This window comes from Myodes glareolus, chromosome 21 (genome assembly GCF_982192425.1).
Source record: "Myodes glareolus chromosome 21, mMyoGla1.1, whole genome shotgun sequence".
Lineage (NCBI taxonomy): Eukaryota > Metazoa > Chordata > Mammalia > Rodentia > Cricetidae > Myodes > Myodes glareolus.
Window position 1 is genome coordinate 32946916 of NC_142046.1, and position 18207 is coordinate 32965122.

Below are 18207 nucleotides of genomic sequence, written 5' to 3' on the forward strand. Positions count from 1 at the left end.
TGAGATGCCTAGCCTCATTACCATCCTTCTCCGTATTCAACTCATAAGCACTGAACTCTGACTAATTATTAGCTCCATTCCCTCTCACTCTACTCGAAGGGGAGAAGCTGTTACTCAACAGCAGGTCTTTGCCCTCTCCTTGCATGGCTCCACCAGAGAGGGGTGCAGAGTAGATGTATCTGAATGACAGATAGTTAGCCTATGGCAAAGCACCCACTGCTGGCCAGCCCCCCCTTCCCTGAGGTTTACTTTGGAGGCTTAGAGATACACACAGACCAACCAGCATCACCCCCTGGGCCTGTTAGCTGTTGTCCACCCTATAGTAATGAGGGGTAACATGGAGAGTTCTCTGTCAGATCCTGAGGAACTCTTGGCTTTGCAATTAAACAGCAGTTCAATATATCTCTCCCCAAAGAATAACTTGTAGTTCTAAAAATAATTTCTAGCAAGAAATTAGAATAATGCCACAGGGGAAGTTGTGGGGGTAAGGAGACACAAGGCATTGAGAAATCTCTGAGGCATTCCCTGATCTGCTCTTGTTTGACCCTGAAAGGGCCAAGGTTCCTTGGCCGTTGCCAAGTCGTAAAACTTTACTGCCAGGACTGAGGCTTTTATTTTCTCTTGTCCACATACTTGTTTACTCAGTTTCAATAAGAAGTTTTGTGTTCGCTTTATGCAGAGGATTCCTGAAATAACGGAGGCGGTGGCAGAGTCTAGAAAGCCAGAGTGTGTTCGCACAGACTTTCCATCAGCGCAATAAGTGTTCCCTCGGCGTGTCTCACCTATCTCCTGTCCGTCCCTGTTATCACTCCAGGCCCCAAGGAGAGCTCTGTAAAAGCTTCCTTTGAATTGTGAGCTGAGCTGCAGATTTTAAATAGGGGGGTTTAAGATGTTAGAGAGGAAAGTGACATTGATTTATTTGTTCAGTTCTTGGCTGGCCGGAGAAACCTGTCCTGTCAGGTAATGAACAACTTATCCTAACTAGTGACTTCAAGAGAGTGTTACTCACCTCCTCATTACCATTTCCCTGAGTCATCCAGGATGCAGTATGGGCTTCCACTGAATAGGAATATTCAGACAATGGGCATGCAGAGCCAGAGTTCCTGTTGAGTACTATGAATTGCATATGTGTCTGGAATATGGAACTGTGCCTCATCCTGGAAAGACAGTCCTGAGATCCAGTCTTCAGTCGTGAGTCTATTTGAAAAATTGTATTGGCCCGTATTGTGGCCAGTGTACAACCCCAAGGGGTGTCTGGCCTTTCCAACCTGCCTGGGGTTGTCCCAAGAACATAGGTGCAGTTGTTAGTATGGAAGGTGCTGGCAGGGGCTGGGGGGCACCTCTTATCTGTGCTCTTAGTACTATTGTGCACTAACCAGAGAAGCCAGTGTGAGTCTTGGGAAACCCCTTCAAGGCTTAGGACAATGTTGACAGGGCCGTCGCACTCGTCTTGTGCTATCACAGTGGAGTATGACAGAAAGGCAGCCAAAGTGATTTCAGTTTTATAAATGCCACCTGTCTCCTGTCATGTCCCTGCTCTGTGCTATTCTTAGATCTTTCCATGTATTCTTCAAATGGAAAAATTGAGATGAAACTGTCCTACATCTAGCTTGGCTGTCTTTTTAGTTACAGAAATCAATATTGATTGGCGTGTGTGTTCAGTTCATTTCTAAGCTCAGTCCATTTGGAATTTTTTCATGTTTATTGTTGCCACAGACTACAGAATCGTATCTTTTTGAGCAGGAGCTGTGTTTGCTACTCAGTGGAGCCATGATATGATGTGTCTGCAGGACAGCTCAGTGTTTCAAGCATAAAGACCATTATTCAAGGAGGCTGCTGGATGTGAGCTTGTGGGTTAATGGAAATCCTACCTCTTCTGCAAATTCTTACCTAATCCTCCGTGGGTTTAAATAAAACCCGCAGTTGCTATTATAACAGCCACCCTGTCACCCTTCTCTGCCTCCAGGCACTTGAAATACATCCCTAAACAACAGCAGAATTAATCCAAGGCCCTTTAAACAGTAGAATGAGCACCTTGGGGCAGAAGCCTGTCTCTATCTTCAGTTCCAAAGACTAGGAAAAATGAATGTTTTATAGAAGGTGTGATGGAGTCATTAGTGCTGTGAAAGTAGAGGAAGTTCTCATGCAAAAGGTCTGCGGATTGGCGGCCTGTCCTACAGGGTCGGTGAAATAAGAAACCGGCCACTGCAGAGACAGCTAGCTACCTTGGAGCCCGTGAGTCAGGCGTCCCGGGAGACAATAATGTGTGCCCTGCAGCGGGTTCATTTCTTCCACTGCCCATGAGTCCCATGTTGAAATAGGAAGGCTCAGCCCAGAAAAATGCTAAGGAAACAAAACCAGCTCCTTTATTACTCTTACAACATTTATAGCCGAGTCCTATTCGATGCCCTTATCCTTGGGGCATTCTGACAGTCATTTTAATGATTTATTTTCTTTTTCACAACCAGAAGACAAATAAAATATTTTATTACCTTTTGGGTAGACTTGATGTCTTTCTCTTCACCTCATCACTTCCTAGGTCTATAAAACTCCCCTTCCCCTTCAGCTTTCAGTTCTCACAGACAGGAATTCTGTTCACTTCATTCCTTACGTGTTGTTGTTGGGCTTAACATGATTCTTTTCTTCTTGGCTCTGTATCCCCAGCCTTTTTCTGTTTTGTTCGTAAACATAGTAGTTGAGAGCTGGGGAAGATGGAAAAAGAGAGTTAAGAAAGGCCCATGTTTGCGTTACACATGGATGGCAGAAAAAATGCTTTGAGTTGGAAGAAGCATTTTTGGTTTAATTGTCCACTCTATGGAGATATAATACGTATATTTTCTAAGTTTTGGGTAATTAGTGCGGAAGTCGTGTTGGTGGAAGAATGAAATGCTCACGACAAGGCTTCTCTGTGTGGTTTCTTTTGCGGGCTCTCTAATGAGATCCAGTGTTGGGGGTGCCTACGGCACTGAAGTTGCCCCTTTCTCTTCTCAGTTGTCTTTGAAGTCCCTCCCTTCACAGCTCCCAAGCTCCTTGTTCCTCCCCATTGCCTTCTCGGTTCACTTCTGCCTCATTTTACATATGCGCCCGTATGTCAAGATTTCAGCAGCAGAATTTTCCTTTACCCAGCTGCCAGAAACCAGGAGCCGATCCTGAACACGGGTAGACCTTGGTCTGTGAGGATCTCAAGGCTGAGCTGATGTGGCTTGTCATCTCTCAAATTCAACAGTACAGTCTGGATATCTGGTTTTTCAGGACTCAGAATCAGACCTAAAAGGTCTGGGATTCTTGGAGAGCTGGTCAGACATTGTCTCTGAGTATGAAGGTGAGGGTGTTTGTTTGTAATTTGGTGGTTGTTCCTCCCCAAGGTGAGCACCATCCCTTCCATTGAAAGTCTGAGTAAAACAGAAGGTAATGGAAAGCTGGGTTTGTCCTCCCTCTGCTTGCCCGAGATGGGACACCATCTTCTAGCCTTGATGACCCTTGTGTTCAGGGGCTTTAGGCTCAGTCTGGGATTTACACCACCAGCCATGGGCTGTCAGGCCTTTGTACTACACAACCAGATTCCAAAGTCTCCATCTTGAAGATGACTGATTTATACATGTATACAGAATCCTCTCATGCATGTGTGCAGTCAGTTCCCTTCCTTCACAGACCCTGACTAAGATATTCATGAGAATAATTGTGCTTAATTGAGGTGTTCTTATCTAACGATGAGACTCATTTGTGCATCGGTTCCTCTATGAAACAACACTCTTGCTGGGTGTTAAAAAGACACAGTGTTTTCTAGTTAGCTCTAAGGCTCCTCTAGACTAACTCCTGTCTAGGCCTTGGCCATTCTGAGCTTGTTTGCTATCTGAACAAATGTGTAGAACTTTACATTTAGCTTGGTGTTGAATTCAGCCTGATGCCAACTCTTTCTTTTAGATCTTGGTTCCTGTGTGCAATACCCTGGCTGCCCTTCCTGGCACGATGCCATCATTAGGTTGATAAGAAGTCTTCTTACCATTGCTCAAGTAGTCTATAAAAGTGTTAGACAGAATAAATAAAACAAGGCTCTACTTTGTGTTGAGCAGTTAGTGTTGAGGCTTGTCTGTTAAGGAAACATTATTGGGCACTCACGATTTACTACTCCTTCCCCAAAGATACCAGCGTTATGTAGTGGACTGTTAAAATCCAGGTCCTGTGGAAAACTGCCCTGATGGAATAGCTTGGAACTATGTGGTAGTGGAAAAGCAATTTGTCAGGCAATATTTTACTTTAATTTACTGCCTTACACCTCATTAATCTCTTCTTCCTTTTGTGTTTGTTCACAAACCAACCACTTCTTAACATGCATTTTTATTTATTAATCCAGAAAAAATATTGGTTTGAGAATTTTCAGATCATACATAGTACTCAATGCATAAGACATGGTACTCGCCTTAAAAGCATTATAGTCAAGAGAAAGGAAAAGATTTATAATTACAATACTACATTAGTAATATATACAAGGATGTATTCGTGTGGATTATGTAATAAAGATGGAGTTTTAGAAATGCCATAGTAAATATAATGCCTAGCAAATCTATATGAGAATAGGCAGCTGCCTAGCCATCTCAAAGGTCAGGGCAGGAATGGTAGCGCTGTTTATTACAGGACTTCTTCATCAGTCTTGGGAAAGGGAAAAGGGGTGTTTGAAGTTAGGAATGAAGCCTTCTTTGGTCAGCTGCCTGGAGACTAGATTCTAGTCCTGGCCCTATCCTGTGATCTGTGTCTTGTACATGCTCACATTACCTGACAACCTTCTTGCCCCCCTTTCAACCATCCATAGAACTCTGAACTATGTCCGGCTTACCACTTTGGTGATGTAGTCTGGGTAATAGGGGTTTACAGGCAGGCAGTTTACAGGACCTGTCTGGTGGTCGCCTACATCCTGACATGACGGTCACCCTGTGGATTGAACAGAAAGCCATGCTACAAGGGCTGTAAAGCACCATGTAGCAGTCATGTAGGATGTTCATGTAACACAGTTTGAAATGAGAGAAACACCTAGGATCCAAATCTGCAGTAAATACCCTTCGAAAATGACTCCCCCGTTACACCACCACTGACCGCTAACAGGTGACATCCAGCAGTCTTTGCCTTGAATGGCTTGTGACTTTCATCCTGGGTGGGTTGTCTGTGCCGATTTGGAGTGGGCCATACCGACAGCATGTGGGTTTTGTTGAGCATGAAAGATGGTGTTTCAGTTACCACCAGAGGCTCGATGTGTTCCTGAGTTGTAGGTGGAATTCTCAGCAGTGGTCTGGAGAGAAATGGCCTCAAGACCTGTAAGCTGTGTGAGTCCGAACACTGTCACAGCAGGAGAACAAACCTGGACACCCATTGCCACTGTCTTCAACCACATTGCCAGCTACTTCTCTTTTGTGGCAGGAAACACTTTCATGTTTTTCATTGTTGGAACTCTGCTCCTATCAGCTGGGTAGTCAGTTGGCCAAGGTGCTCACTCAGAAAGATGCCTAGGATTCTGCTTCCAGCGTCCTGGTGGTAAGCAGAGAAGTTTATTGTGTTTGGTTGCCCAAGGTCTTCTTCCATCTGGCCATTTCCTGCTGTCTGTTCCCCACTCCCTTTGTTTCTTTGGAGCCAGGAGTCTTGCTTTGTGTAAAGAAAATGAATGTAAATTACCGGGGGCCGTAAAACACAGGATGCTTTGCCATGAGGTCTGCAAGGGCCCGAGGAGATGGTGCACATTCTGTGAGTGGATTGCATGCCTGCCTGCACTTCTTTATCCAGAGAGCTTCGGCAGGGCTATGCAGAGCCTGTTCTGAGGGCGGATGGTGGCTCAGCTGAGTCTGCCATATGCCGCCGACAGGGTCATCTTCCTACACAGCCTGCACTGTCTCCTTGCTGCCAGAGTGTCGCTACAGCTGAAGCGAAGACCTTGGCGGAAAGCTAGCATTTGTTGAGCACTTACTATATACTAGGCATTGTGCAAAAACACTGTCATTTTTCTCTTTTCGTTCTCTCTGTCTTTAGTTTTCTACTCACCAGAGACCTGGAGTGAAGGATCGTTGTACTGATGATAGAGGCGAATTTGAGACTCCGAGAAGTTAATAGTTCCTAAGTGACCATCCATCTTAAGTTCAGGATCTGAACAAGGTATTCCACACTCTGCTTAAATCCAGAACACATTTATCCTTATAAAGAGCCTGCTGTGTTCAGTAAGGCTGCATATCTAATCTTCAGGCTTCCCTTCCCTTCCTCCATGAATGTTAGGATTTTAATATTATTTTTTTTCATCTTTTGGGAAAAAAAAAACCCACTACATTTCAAGGACAAAACCTCATCATTTCTGGGCACTAGAGGTTAGTTAGGGCAAAATTAAGTCAGACTGAGTTTCTTTCACTTTCCTGTGCCGTACCCTGCTGGGAGGCTGACCCTGACCTGGCCCTGCACTGTCGCCGGTTCACAGAGAGTAGGTTAGAATCAAAGAACTCTCCTTGAGTAGTTCTAGACAGACACTGGCCACTAGCTCACCTGGCGTTAAACATCAGAAATGCCTTTCTTCCTGATCCTAATACATGGTCAACATGGTCTTCTCAGCCTGACGACTGTTTTATGGGCTCCTGGAAGCCTGTCTCTCTTCTTTCTCAACCATGGTATGTGACTTACGTTCCTGTGCTTACTCTAGCTAGTGGGTCTCCTCAGTAAATCCATCAAAGGCTGGGCCAGTCTGCACAAAGCATGCCTCCCACCTTCCTTAGAGACCTGAAGTGCGGTCTTTAGAGCTCGCCTGGCGGGAACCGCTTCTCTTTACTAGGTGAAGCATGAAAGTGCACATCTGCCCCTTCCATTCACGGATGGCCACTGCAGTGGTCGCGAGATTACATATTGTTTCTTCGTGAGCTAATTAGCAGTTTTCCAAGCTTGGGAGTGAGCAAAAAAGCCCCAGGCTGCACACAGTGATGTAAGAATCACTGACCGTGGCAAGCAAGGGATCGAAGTGCATGCTGGGAGTCCCGCTTTCCTGCCCATGGTGCTGCTTCAGCGCCAGTTATTTGGGAAGAATGGACAAGGGCAGTCTGGGGCCTGAGCTGTCAGGGTGGTTTTCCAAGAGGCGTATGCTCCCCGCTCCATGATTGTGGGTTTTTGAGAGAGGTCAGAAACCTCTGCAGTGATGCAGAATTGTACCTCTCCGACCAAGTCCTTTCGTTGCAGTAGCTTTTAGCAGCTAACTGGCAGTGCAGATAACTTGTAAAATCTGGATCTTTTATGTCTGTGAATTCCTTGTGAAGTCTAGGGAGCTGTGTGATTTATTAAGCAGATTTTTATATTCCTAACAGGGAAGATTAAAACGACAAGCTCTAATGCTCAGATCAGCACATATGCCACCGAGATAATTGTTTCTCCAGATTTCTAACTGGGATATATTTCTGTTAGCAGAGCAGGCCAGTTCCTGATCTGTTAGTTTTTAAACCATACATTCTGGAGTTCCGGGCATTAATCAGTTTGCAGAGAGCTGCCAATCCTATCTTCCAGTCTCTTGCCACCAGCAAAATTTGCAGACTAAGCCTCAGTCCCCTGCTTCTTCTGTCCTGAAGGGGGGGAGGGTGTGTGTGTGTGTACATATGTGTGCATGCTATCTCACTAGAATGCAGCTCTTCCATGCTCTCAGCTCCAACGGCCCTGGTTTTCTTTGTTTTTTTTCTGCATTAACAGAGACCGCCTCACTGGCTTCACAATTCTTTTTGTTACTGGATAATTCACCATCCTGGTAGGAAAATTTTCAGTTCAGACATAAACAGCTTCATCTTCAGTAGATACTTGCTGCAAAATGTTATCACCTGTATTTATTTTCCCTGGCAATGAGAAAAGGGAAGGAGAGATGCGGGTTGGGAAGTCTGGAGAGGAGGCAGCTCCTGATTTGCCTAACTTTCCTCCGGAAGATTTAATCAGCGTGTGCTGTCAAGACAGAAGGATGCTCTGGCTTCCTCAAGACACTTAGTCTGAAGTGATAAACACAGCTAAGGTGACGGCAGGCCCCGCATGAAAAGCAAGGGAAACTCTTGTTTATGACTGGAATACACAAGGTTAGATTTACTGGGGGCTTTCTGGCTTTTTTTGTTTTATCTTCTCTCCCTTAACTTCCTGATTCAGCCGGCGGTGCTGTGGTTGGAACCATCATATATGCTGTTGGACATGAAAAACCGGCCGCGTCTAATGATTCCTCACTTCCAGGGGCTCCTGGCTAGTAACTCTGCTAACAGCAGGACCCCACACCTGCCTGCTTCCTTATCTCTCCCAAGCACATGCAGCCTTCTTTAAGATCATTTTTGGTGGGGGTCTGGGTGTCTTTTATTTTGACATTGGTCTTAGTGTACAAGAGAACGCTAAAGAAAAAAAGGGAGAGTTGAAAAGTGAGTAAGTGTGAGAACTGGCTAGCTAAACTCTTCTTGTTAAGAGCCGCCTCAATTTATTTGCTGTAGGAGGCTTAGTGGAAGCTCCCTCCTCCAGCTCAGGGGCCTGCCTGGGGAGGGGGGAGGACAGTTGTCCTCTAGAGACCTTTCCTGCCAGAGACGTGAAAAGGGGGACTTAGGGGAAGGAAACTGTCCCTGAGGCTTCAAACTTCATGAAATGATTCTTAGTTGCCCAATAGGTCCTTCAACTGGCCTCCTTTGCCCTATGCCCTTGGACTAGGCCTTACACCTGTCCAATCCTGCCTTTTCGTCTGTATGTGACCGAGATTGAATTAAATCTATAGGTTTGTAGATGATTTCAGCTTGACCCATATGAAATAGCCTAGAAAAAAAGCCTTTTCCGTCTTCTGGCGGTGGAATTAAGTGGCCAAGAGTAACGGACTTGCTCAGAGCCCCTCCATCTGCAGAGTGCTGTAGAGGCCCCTCTCCCCCAGCCACTATCAGGCTGCTGAGGTGTATGAAAGCAAAGTTTCACCCAAATTCATGCAGAGCCCTGGAGACAGGGTTCCTAACAAGTTTCAGGTCAGTCAGCCTCAAGTGGCTGTGAAGTACGGGTAGTCTCTCCTTCCTGTAGTCCCTGTTCTAGGTAAGCTGACTGTGGGCTCTGGGCAGTGCCACCTGCACTGGACTCTGCCCGCCTCCTGATTGGTGTCCTTTCCTGTCCCCTCACCTCCAGTCCCCACTCACGGCCACATGAATGCCATGATGTCTTCCTTTGGGTCAGGTCTCCTTTGTTATGGCTTGAGATCAAAACTCAACTCCTGATTTTCCTCGTGGGGATTTAAGGTTCTTGTCAAATTCTTCTATCATCCTGGTAACACACAGCCCAATTCCTCTGTCATTCTTCCACGGCTCTCCTCCTCTAAGCTCGGGGCCATGTTCATCTCCCACCTGTTCTTCCCCTTAGTCCACGAACACACACACATACACATGCACGTGCGCGCGCACACACGCACATACACACTCACACTCACACACACACACACTCACACACACACTCACACTCACGCACACGCATACGCACACACACACATAGAGGTTTGACTGTACACTTGGCTCTTGCATAATGACCTCATCTATTTATGGGGCACAGTGTGCTATTTGAGCATTAGTACATGGTGTATCAAGGTAATCTCTGTGGCCGGTCACGGCAAAGCCTGCCTTCCCTACTAGCTATTTTCAAGAATGTAGTTATTTGGAATCAACTATAATGACTGTGCCATTTGATTGGAAGGAATTTTTTTTTTTTTTACTGGTTTTGTTCCCAACAGCACTTCTTTTCATTTTAAACCACACTCTGTCTGCTTTCCGCTCTGCCATTTCAGGTGACATCACTTCTTTCAGTCAAATGTTCCTTATGTGTAAAAATCTCTGTGGCCGTTTTCATAGCACTGGCACACAGGGAGTACTTATCTGGATTTGTTTAGTGAAAATTGATCTCTAGGATCTTCCTTTCATGCGTTTCAGAAAGGAATCTCTTTCCCGATCCTTTCCTCTCCTTGGTCCATCTGTACCGTGTGTGGATGTCTTCTCTGCAGATGTTCTCATTTGGGGGGCCATTCCTGCCTGAGGGCAGTGTCTGTCAAATGCTTCCCTGCCTACTCCAGAGACTTCAGAGAGTGGGCAGTGAGGTGGTACTACTCTGTTGACCCGACAGCAGACTCCCACGCACATGGCCTTCATCTTGGTATTTGAATCTCTTAAGGGCATAAACCATACCGGACCAAAGGTTTCATTGCTAGTTCCTTCTATCTATACTTCTGTATATACTACAGGGTATATGATATACAGTAGGTGTTCAAGAATGTTTATTAAATGAGCAAAAGGGGAAAATGTCTCAGCAGGGAAAGGTGCCTGCCAGTGAGCCTCGCACATGTGTTGTGGTGTGTGCATGTGCACACTCACAGACACAAAACAAATAAGTAAATGTAAAGGTTTTTTAAAAATTGAAAGGATAAATTCATAAAAGAGAAAGCAGTATATGTCTATATAAGCATGCTTATACACACACACACACACACACACACACACACACACTTAAATGTATTGTGCTCGGGTATTTTACTTTTAAAGACATAGTCAATCAATGCTTTTTTCCACCAACAAAAAGTCCTAAAGATAAACTTGGATGGATGATTTCAAAATACCACACTTTGAATCCAATGTGCAGGACAATTGCTCACAAAGCAGCAAGTCAACGGCATGCATGGGATTGACACTATTAGGAGGTGTGGCTCTGTTGGAGGAAGTGTGTCACTGGGGATGGGTTTAGGATTTCAAAAGCTCAAGCCAGGCCTAGTGTCTCTCTCTCTCTCTTATCCTGCTGCCTTCCAGATCTGGATGTAGAACCATGTCTTCCTGTGTGCCGCCATGCTTCCCGTCATCACTATAATGGACTAAACCTCAGAATGTAAAAAAGCCCTAGTTAAATGCTTTCTTTAATAAGAGTTGCTGAGATCATGGCGTCTCTCTTCGGCAACAGAATCCCTAACTAAGACACATGACGTCATCAGTGTGTGACCACCAAGGATTTGCGGAACCTGACCGTTTTCTTTGATCTGTCCTTTTTTCCCCTCTCAGCTCCAAGGATAGAACCTAGGGTTCCCACAGTTCAAGGCCCATGCTTCACCTCCCCAGCCCTCTTCCCAAGGGACCGGAGAGCCAAAATCCCCTAAGGAGCATCGGAACAGCTCCTGGCTTCCTCCATGCAGCTCCCGCTCAGAGCTGTAGAAAGCTAACACTAAGCACTGCATTGTTTCGTATCCTGCTGCCTACTGCACATTTCATGCTTCATTACGGATTAAATTTTCAAGCCTCTGGGATTCCTCTTGATGGATTTCATAACCAGTGAGATTATTGGTTGACAGTGGTTGCTGCGGTTGCTGTTTTCTGGCTCTGACATCCCCTTGCTACTTTTGCACCTTCAACTTCCATTTCCTTGTAAACTTTTCCCGCCTCAAGTTAATGGTGAGAAACCAGATAAGTGTTCCCTCAGTATCTTCTGGAACCCTGGTCGTGTGGTTTAGTGTGCTCCATGGTCAGGCCTCACTGGAGCACAGCGCATGGGATGGGTGTCCTGATGCATGCATTTGTTCTAAGTGCTCCTCGGAATAAAATGTGACATTTCTGTCACACCTCATGTCTTCATCCCACAAACATCTGGAGCTTTGTTCCATGCCAGGCCTATTGCAGGGATGAGAAACTTTCGATGTAAAGAGGCCTCTTTATGGCCGGCTACATCTCCTCTTCCGCATCTTTTCTTCTTTCCACTGAAGGAGATGGAGACGTGCCCTGGAACTGTTGTGTGGGCTCTAGAGGATTCTGGAGTTAACTGCAAGCTCCCCTACCCCCCACCAGTTGATCGATTACAGAGACTATCGAGGAGAATACCAAGGACCTAAAGCCCAGAGTAGGAACGTCTTTATCTCCCTGCACTTGGTAAACAGCAGGCTTAGTTGCTTTCTGCTGACTCACCCACAGATCTGAGCACTGTGGGCCAGCCTGGCCTCCTGTGGGCTAGCCTGACCTTCTGTGGGCTGAGGACATACCCCTGATTAGAACAATTGCAGTGACTCCAGGAACCCCTTCAGATTGGGTTTAGTCATTCTCCTGTCACTGAACTATGGCTTTGCTTAGAGTTTAGAGGGACTCAGGATGCCTGGCTTGTGAGGAGAGGAGGCAAAAGAAAGACACTGGAGAGTGGAAATCCAAACGGCTTCTCTTCCTTTGCCAGTGTGAGGGTGACCGAGGGAAAGGCCAATGACGTCGGCGACCAGGTGCCAGCCTAAAGTGGCTGGTGTGGAGAATGGCTCCTGAGAGGCCTGCTTGGATGAGAATCATTGAGTTCACAAAAGGAAGCAGCTGGTAAGTTCTGGAAACCTCTTTTATAGAAGCCCGGAATGTGAATAATGCACTAAATGGGTGTATGGCATGTATTTAAATATTTATGTCCAAACGGCCCCGTTTCCTAGCCTGCTGTGCCGCAGCCCCACGACTTGACACAATTGTTTTTAAACTCCCATTGTCTAGATGGGAGAAGGGATTGTACAAATGATGATGGAATCGTGTTAGACAAACAAAGAAAAACACAGAGCAGCCCATTCCAAACAAACCGCTTCTTCCCAGGACACCAGAGGAAGGAATTTGGAAAGCAGTGTCACGGGGGAATTAAAATGGAGGGGTGTGGACCTGACTCCTGAATTTCACATTTCTCCCTGACTCACAGGGAGAGTCACAAACCCTGGGCAAGTTGTGTCCTCTCTTTGAACTTCAGACTCCTCATCTGTGAAGAGGGGATAATAATAGTCCCCACCTCACTGAGCTATGAGAGTTGCAAGAATTAATTGTCTTGGGTGCCTGACCCTTAGGAACCCTCCATAAATGCTGGCTTTAAAGGGGAGTTACTGTGCATGAGGAAGTGGGGGAAATCGTTATCAAAGTATTGCAAAGTAAGATCTGGGGAGGGCAGGAGGCCCTGTTTCATGAAATGTCCCAGCTATGAATACAATGGTGTCTGGCACATAGTAGCTGGCTGCTAAATATTGCTTAAAATTTGGATACGTGCATTTGGAGCACCTACAGGCATGGATTAGATTGTTTTAGGAAATGTCTAAAATTTCTACTTGAAAGGAGGGAAGCAGAAGTGGTTGTTTGCAGTGGGCAAAGGTAGAACTCCCAGACTTCTGTCCGAGAAACCAATACTGTTCCTTTCCCACTGGGGCAGAGACATCGGCTCCACTTTCTTCCCTACAAGCAGGTGATCTGGGGATGTCCTGCCCCATAGCTGTGCCTTCCTGGGGACAGCATCCCAGTTCCTGTGTACAGAATGTGCAGATGGGCTCACACTGGAATGGCTGCCTACAGTCATTGCTGTCTCCCATCTTCTTCTGGGCCGTGCGTTCCATACCACATGCATGGTGGAGACTGGGGCTAGTTCTGGAGTCTAACCGCTACCCAGAGCTATCCACTCGCTGTGGATCTGTAACAAACCCTACCTGTGTCCTCTGAGCCTCCTTGTGCAGCTCTGGGCAGGTTGCATTGGCCTACTGTGTGCACTTCCCTCTTCCGCTCCTCTGCTCTCCAAACCTTTGCACCAGGGAAAGCAAGGAAGGGCAAAGAATGGCCTTTCTCTCCCTCACCCCAGCCCTAAGTCAGGGCTCCGACAGGACGTGATGAACAAATGATACCTTTGAGGGGAGACCTACAGATTCGCCAAAGAAAGGAATGCAGTTCTGGGACCTCCTGGCTTCAGGATGGTGTAAATCACTCAACACTGATAAAGTTATGAAGTTCAGTAATTTCCATTCTGTACCACAGCTAATTAGCCTAAGGAAATGGTGACAGGGAATGCATTCCCAAACTTTTCGGGTGGTAATCCTGCGTGACTGGCTCCTGACAGTCTTACACATAGTCCCTTTCCAAGACGCTGCATGTGAGAAGTGAGCGTTACTGAGGTCTTCCTGTCTTCTCGTCATGATTCTAAGTGTTTGGGGGAAAAATTAACTTGCTCTCAGAGTTAATTTATTATTATTATTGGTGCTGGTGGTGTTACTCACTATTTTTATTATTATACCATTTTTACAAGGGGGGAAACTGAGGCACAGTAAGTTGTCCAAAGTTATGCCCTCATGCTGAGAAACGGCTGACATATTGGAATCCTGTCTAACTCGCTCACTAAGCTGAAAAGAGGTCTTCTCACCCCGACTACGTGTGTCCAAAGCACCAATGCAGCCTTTCCTTTAGGGCAGACTTTGGATATGGAGTCTTTTTGCTGAGGGTCCAGGTGAAGGATTTCAAGCCTCCTCCTCTTGCCTGCAAAAGTGGATCTCAGAAGCTCTCAACTACAGCCAGGAGAGATCTGAGCTACTTCTGATATGTCAAGAAGCCTCCAATACATCGCTCTTTGATGCCATGACCAGCATGGTTTAGTCCGGAAAACCTGACTGGGGTGATGGAAGAATGAAGAAAGGGCAGACACGCAGACAAGAAAGCTGGGATTGGATGGGGTGTGCCCACTGTGATGGAGGGCAGTGTTTATTATGCAGAGCTGGAGAAGCAGGGGTGGGACCGGCTTTGGCAGGAGATCTCTGTGAACAAGCTAAATACGTTCCCATTGCCTCAGCTGCAACTTGGTGTTTTGTGTCCCTGGGAGGAAGGATCTGCACTTGCCAGTTTCTGCATTCAGTGGTCAGCTGAACACCTGTAGTTGGAACAGAGGAATGCTTTGTCTGGGGAATTGGTCCTTAATAATCCACATTTAGTTCAGGACTTCGCCTACTCTTTATACATTCACATAAGAACACCAACACTCCCCACGCTTTTAGGGATATTGAAACAATATGGGCCAATGAAGATGGAAGACAATTGTTTTTTGCATTTGCCCATATAATGTGATAATGGGATAATTTAATTATCTTGTGCGGATTAGATACTGTTCATGGCAATTATGCTTCTAGTCTTACAGGATGCAGTGATTATCTTTTATATACACTTTAGATGAGCCCTTCTACACATGAAATGGGTCTGGAGTGGGAACTAGACAGAAATGGATGTTGGAAATGAACAGTAGCCCCTATGGGTCTGTAGCCAAGAGGTAGCTGGTGCTGAGTCAGCAGTATTAACGCTGACGTGGGTTCGCCCGCCTGCTCTGAGAGAAGAGGATATTTTCCCAGCAGCTTCTCACCTTACCTACACACCAAATGTTCTCATTTCGCACAGCTGTGAATGTTTTTCAGCAAATTGTCAGGGAATATTACCAACCAGCTTTGCAGAGAGAAATAAGGATGCTGAATTGCTGGTTTCCCTCACACCCACTGCCAAGCGATGTACTCTGAAGCTAAAACAAAACAAAATAAAACAAAAACGCTAGTTTTTAATCCTCTGCTTGGATTTTTTCTTTTTCTTTTAAATTTATTTTTTGTGTTTTTACGTTGCTACCAAAGCTTCCTCTCCTTCCCCTCCTTTCAACCTTCCCCACATCCCCTTCTCCTCCACTGTTTCTGTTCAGATACAGGTGAGCATCCCATGGATATCAGCCAACCGTGGCATATAAAGCCACAGCAAGACCAGGCACCTCCTCCTCCACCAAGGCTGGATGAGGCATGGCTTTTTTTCTTAGTGTATGTGTGTATTCAAGTGCAGGATGTAGAAGCCAGAGGACAAGGAAGGCCATTTACCTCCTTTTGAAACAAGATCTCTCATTGGCCTGAATCTCATTGAGTAGGCTAGGGTGCCCAGCTAGTGAGTCCCAGGGATCCTTCTGCCTCTGCCCCCTCAGCGCTAGAATTATAAGCTTGCACTGCCACGCCTGGCAATTTTTATATGGGAAACAAATTGCTGTGCATGGATGCAGGTCTATGTGCAGGAAGAAATGCCCAGAATTAGGGTTTGGCATCAAGGGTAAATGTACCTGAAGTTTGAAGACTGTTGTGAATGTTCTTTAATAGCTGGCATCCCATCAGCAGCGCGTGGAAAGGCCTAACTTTTGTGGTTCCTCAGAAGGGAGCTTTAACAAGCACGTTGACTTATCAGATTGACCCAAATCTAGAAAAATCAGAAAATAATTTTAATTTTCATTTCTCCTGTTTGTAAATGCACTCAGCTGTTCTTATGATGTTTAATGACTGTTTTATTTATGCTCTATAAAATATTTATGTCCTTTGACAGTTTTTTTCTATTTGTTGCTCATTGGTTTCCTAAGGACTGCTCGTAGTTGCTTCCTTCCGTACTAGCAAAATTATCTGAGTTTTTGTCTGTGATTTGAGTTGAACATACTTTCCCCCAGGCTGTTACCTGGGTCTTGACTTTGCTTATGGCATATGTATTTTGTAAATGGAACGTTTTAAAAAGCATGGCGGAATCGCTGGAACTTTAGTTCTCCCTCTCCTATGTTTTGAATCATAGCTGGAAGGACCGTTCCCCACTCTGCGCTCACCATTCTCAGTTTCTTATGCTGCTTAGAAATGATGAAGACATTTCCGACGTGCACCAATTAGAGGGAGTTGTAGAGCACATGCCGGGCGTCCACCATCCAGTATTAGTAATCTGAAATATTGCCCAGTCTGATCTGTTGGCCCACTCATATTGAGAATATTAATGCACGAATTCCAGACGTTGTACGATTTACTTCCTAAGTGTATCAATTTATGTTAATAACATAAAAGGAGGTTTTTAAAGAACATACGTCATAACATTATTATGGTAAGAATTCCCAAGATCATCTGATGCCACTTTGTATATTTTCCTCTGGAATTTCATAGCTTCGGATTTTATTTCTATCCATTCTGTTGTCCCAACTTAACTTTTTTTTTTAAAGATTTATTTATTTAGTATACAGTGTTTCTGTCTGCATGCATGCCTGCAGGCCAGAAGAAGACATCAGATCTCATTGTAGATAGGTGTGAGCCGCCATGTGGTTGCTGGGAATTGAACACAGGACCTCCGGAAGAACAGTCAGTGCTCTTAACCTCTGAGCCATCTCTCCAGCCCAACTTAACTTTTTAAAGTCGGTTTTACCTTGCCAGTATATTGAAGTTTATTTCTGGACTTTCTATTCTATACTGTATGTCTCTCTACTTATAGTACGGCACTATTTGAATTATTGGAATGTTAGGGCATTTTTAATGATTATTAGGACTACTACCTAAATGAAGCAGTAAGGTGCTAGTCAATCCATGCTGTATAAAGGTGGTGGAAAACGATTTACAAACTGCTTCCTCAGGCTGGAAATGTAGCAAGCGACAGCGTAGGAGCGGGAGCTGGCATGTGTGCGAGTGTGCTCCCGAAGAAAAGGACCAGCAAAAGCAGATGCTACTAAACAGCTTCTTAAATTGTGAGTCGCGATAGCATGTGGGCTCCTGACAACGCTGGCAGGAGTGAGTGAAGGATTTTGAGCGTATAAGAACCTAAGCTTGATTAATTCATAATGCATAATTCCTCCGAGGTATTTCTGCAGTGCTCATCTGTGTTGCACCACGCAGCTTCACTGCAATCTTGGTTCTGCACATACAGCTTGCATTCTTTGCACCATGCATACCTACACCCTGCATGCCATCGAGTATTGCCTTTTGGAACAGTCAGCTCGGATTAAGACAGTGTTATGCTGTGAACTGCAGTGTTTTTACTGTCAACACAGTTTTCTGCTCTTATTAAAAACATGTTTTACTTGTGAAAACAAGGAACTTTAATATTTTCCTACCATCATGTCTCAGCACATAAGTATTGATGTAGTGTATCTTTGAGTTCGATTGTGTTATGATGTTGAATTTTAAGACTTGCAAATTGTGTTGCTGACTTGAGCTCCATAGAAATATTGTGGAATGCATTTTGACTTGGAACGAGGATGGAATTTCCAACAATTTCCAAAACGGCCACAAACATTGCTTCTGCATTTTGTACAGCACATTAACGCAAAGTGGCAGTCTCAGCACTGACTAATATAAAATCAATACCAGTCAACTGCAAATGGTGTAGACGAGCCTCGTGTCCTGCAGAATCAAATATTCAGCCAAAACTGAATCCTTTTAGAAGTCTCTTTTGATATTTATTTTGGGTGGGGAGGCACTCACATGACGTGATTGTCAGCATCCAGGCACACCTGGCCCCACCCCTTGGGGACCAACCCCTTTAAAAGGTGGACCTCTGCCTATTTCTTCCTCTTCTTCCTTTTACTCTTTCTCTCTCTTTTTCTCTTCCCACGAGGCAGCTCTGTGCTTCCTTTCTCACTCCCCTCTCCCATCCCTTCCCCTAATAA

At 45.3% G+C, this 18207-nt stretch overlaps 1 protein-coding gene across 16 annotated transcripts in view; it reads left to right on the plus strand.

The window, feature by feature from the left end:
• Positions 1-18207, plus strand: part of Lypd6b (LY6/PLAUR domain containing 6B) — a 176738-nt gene that overhangs the window by 125089 nt on the left and 33442 nt on the right. For 8 of the 16 annotated variants that reach the window (XM_085681145.2, XM_087899933.1, XM_085681141.2 and 5 more), the window contains 2 exons: positions 6016-6138; positions 12190-12320. The exons of 4 other annotated variants lie outside the window; for them this stretch is intronic. The gene's annotated coding sequence lies outside the window, so the exon portion shown is untranslated. The remainder of the gene's footprint in view (positions 1-6015; positions 6139-12189; positions 12321-18207) is intronic. 4 more of the 16 variants (XM_085681149.2, XM_085681150.2, XM_085681144.2 and 1 more) reach the window with 2 other exon arrangements.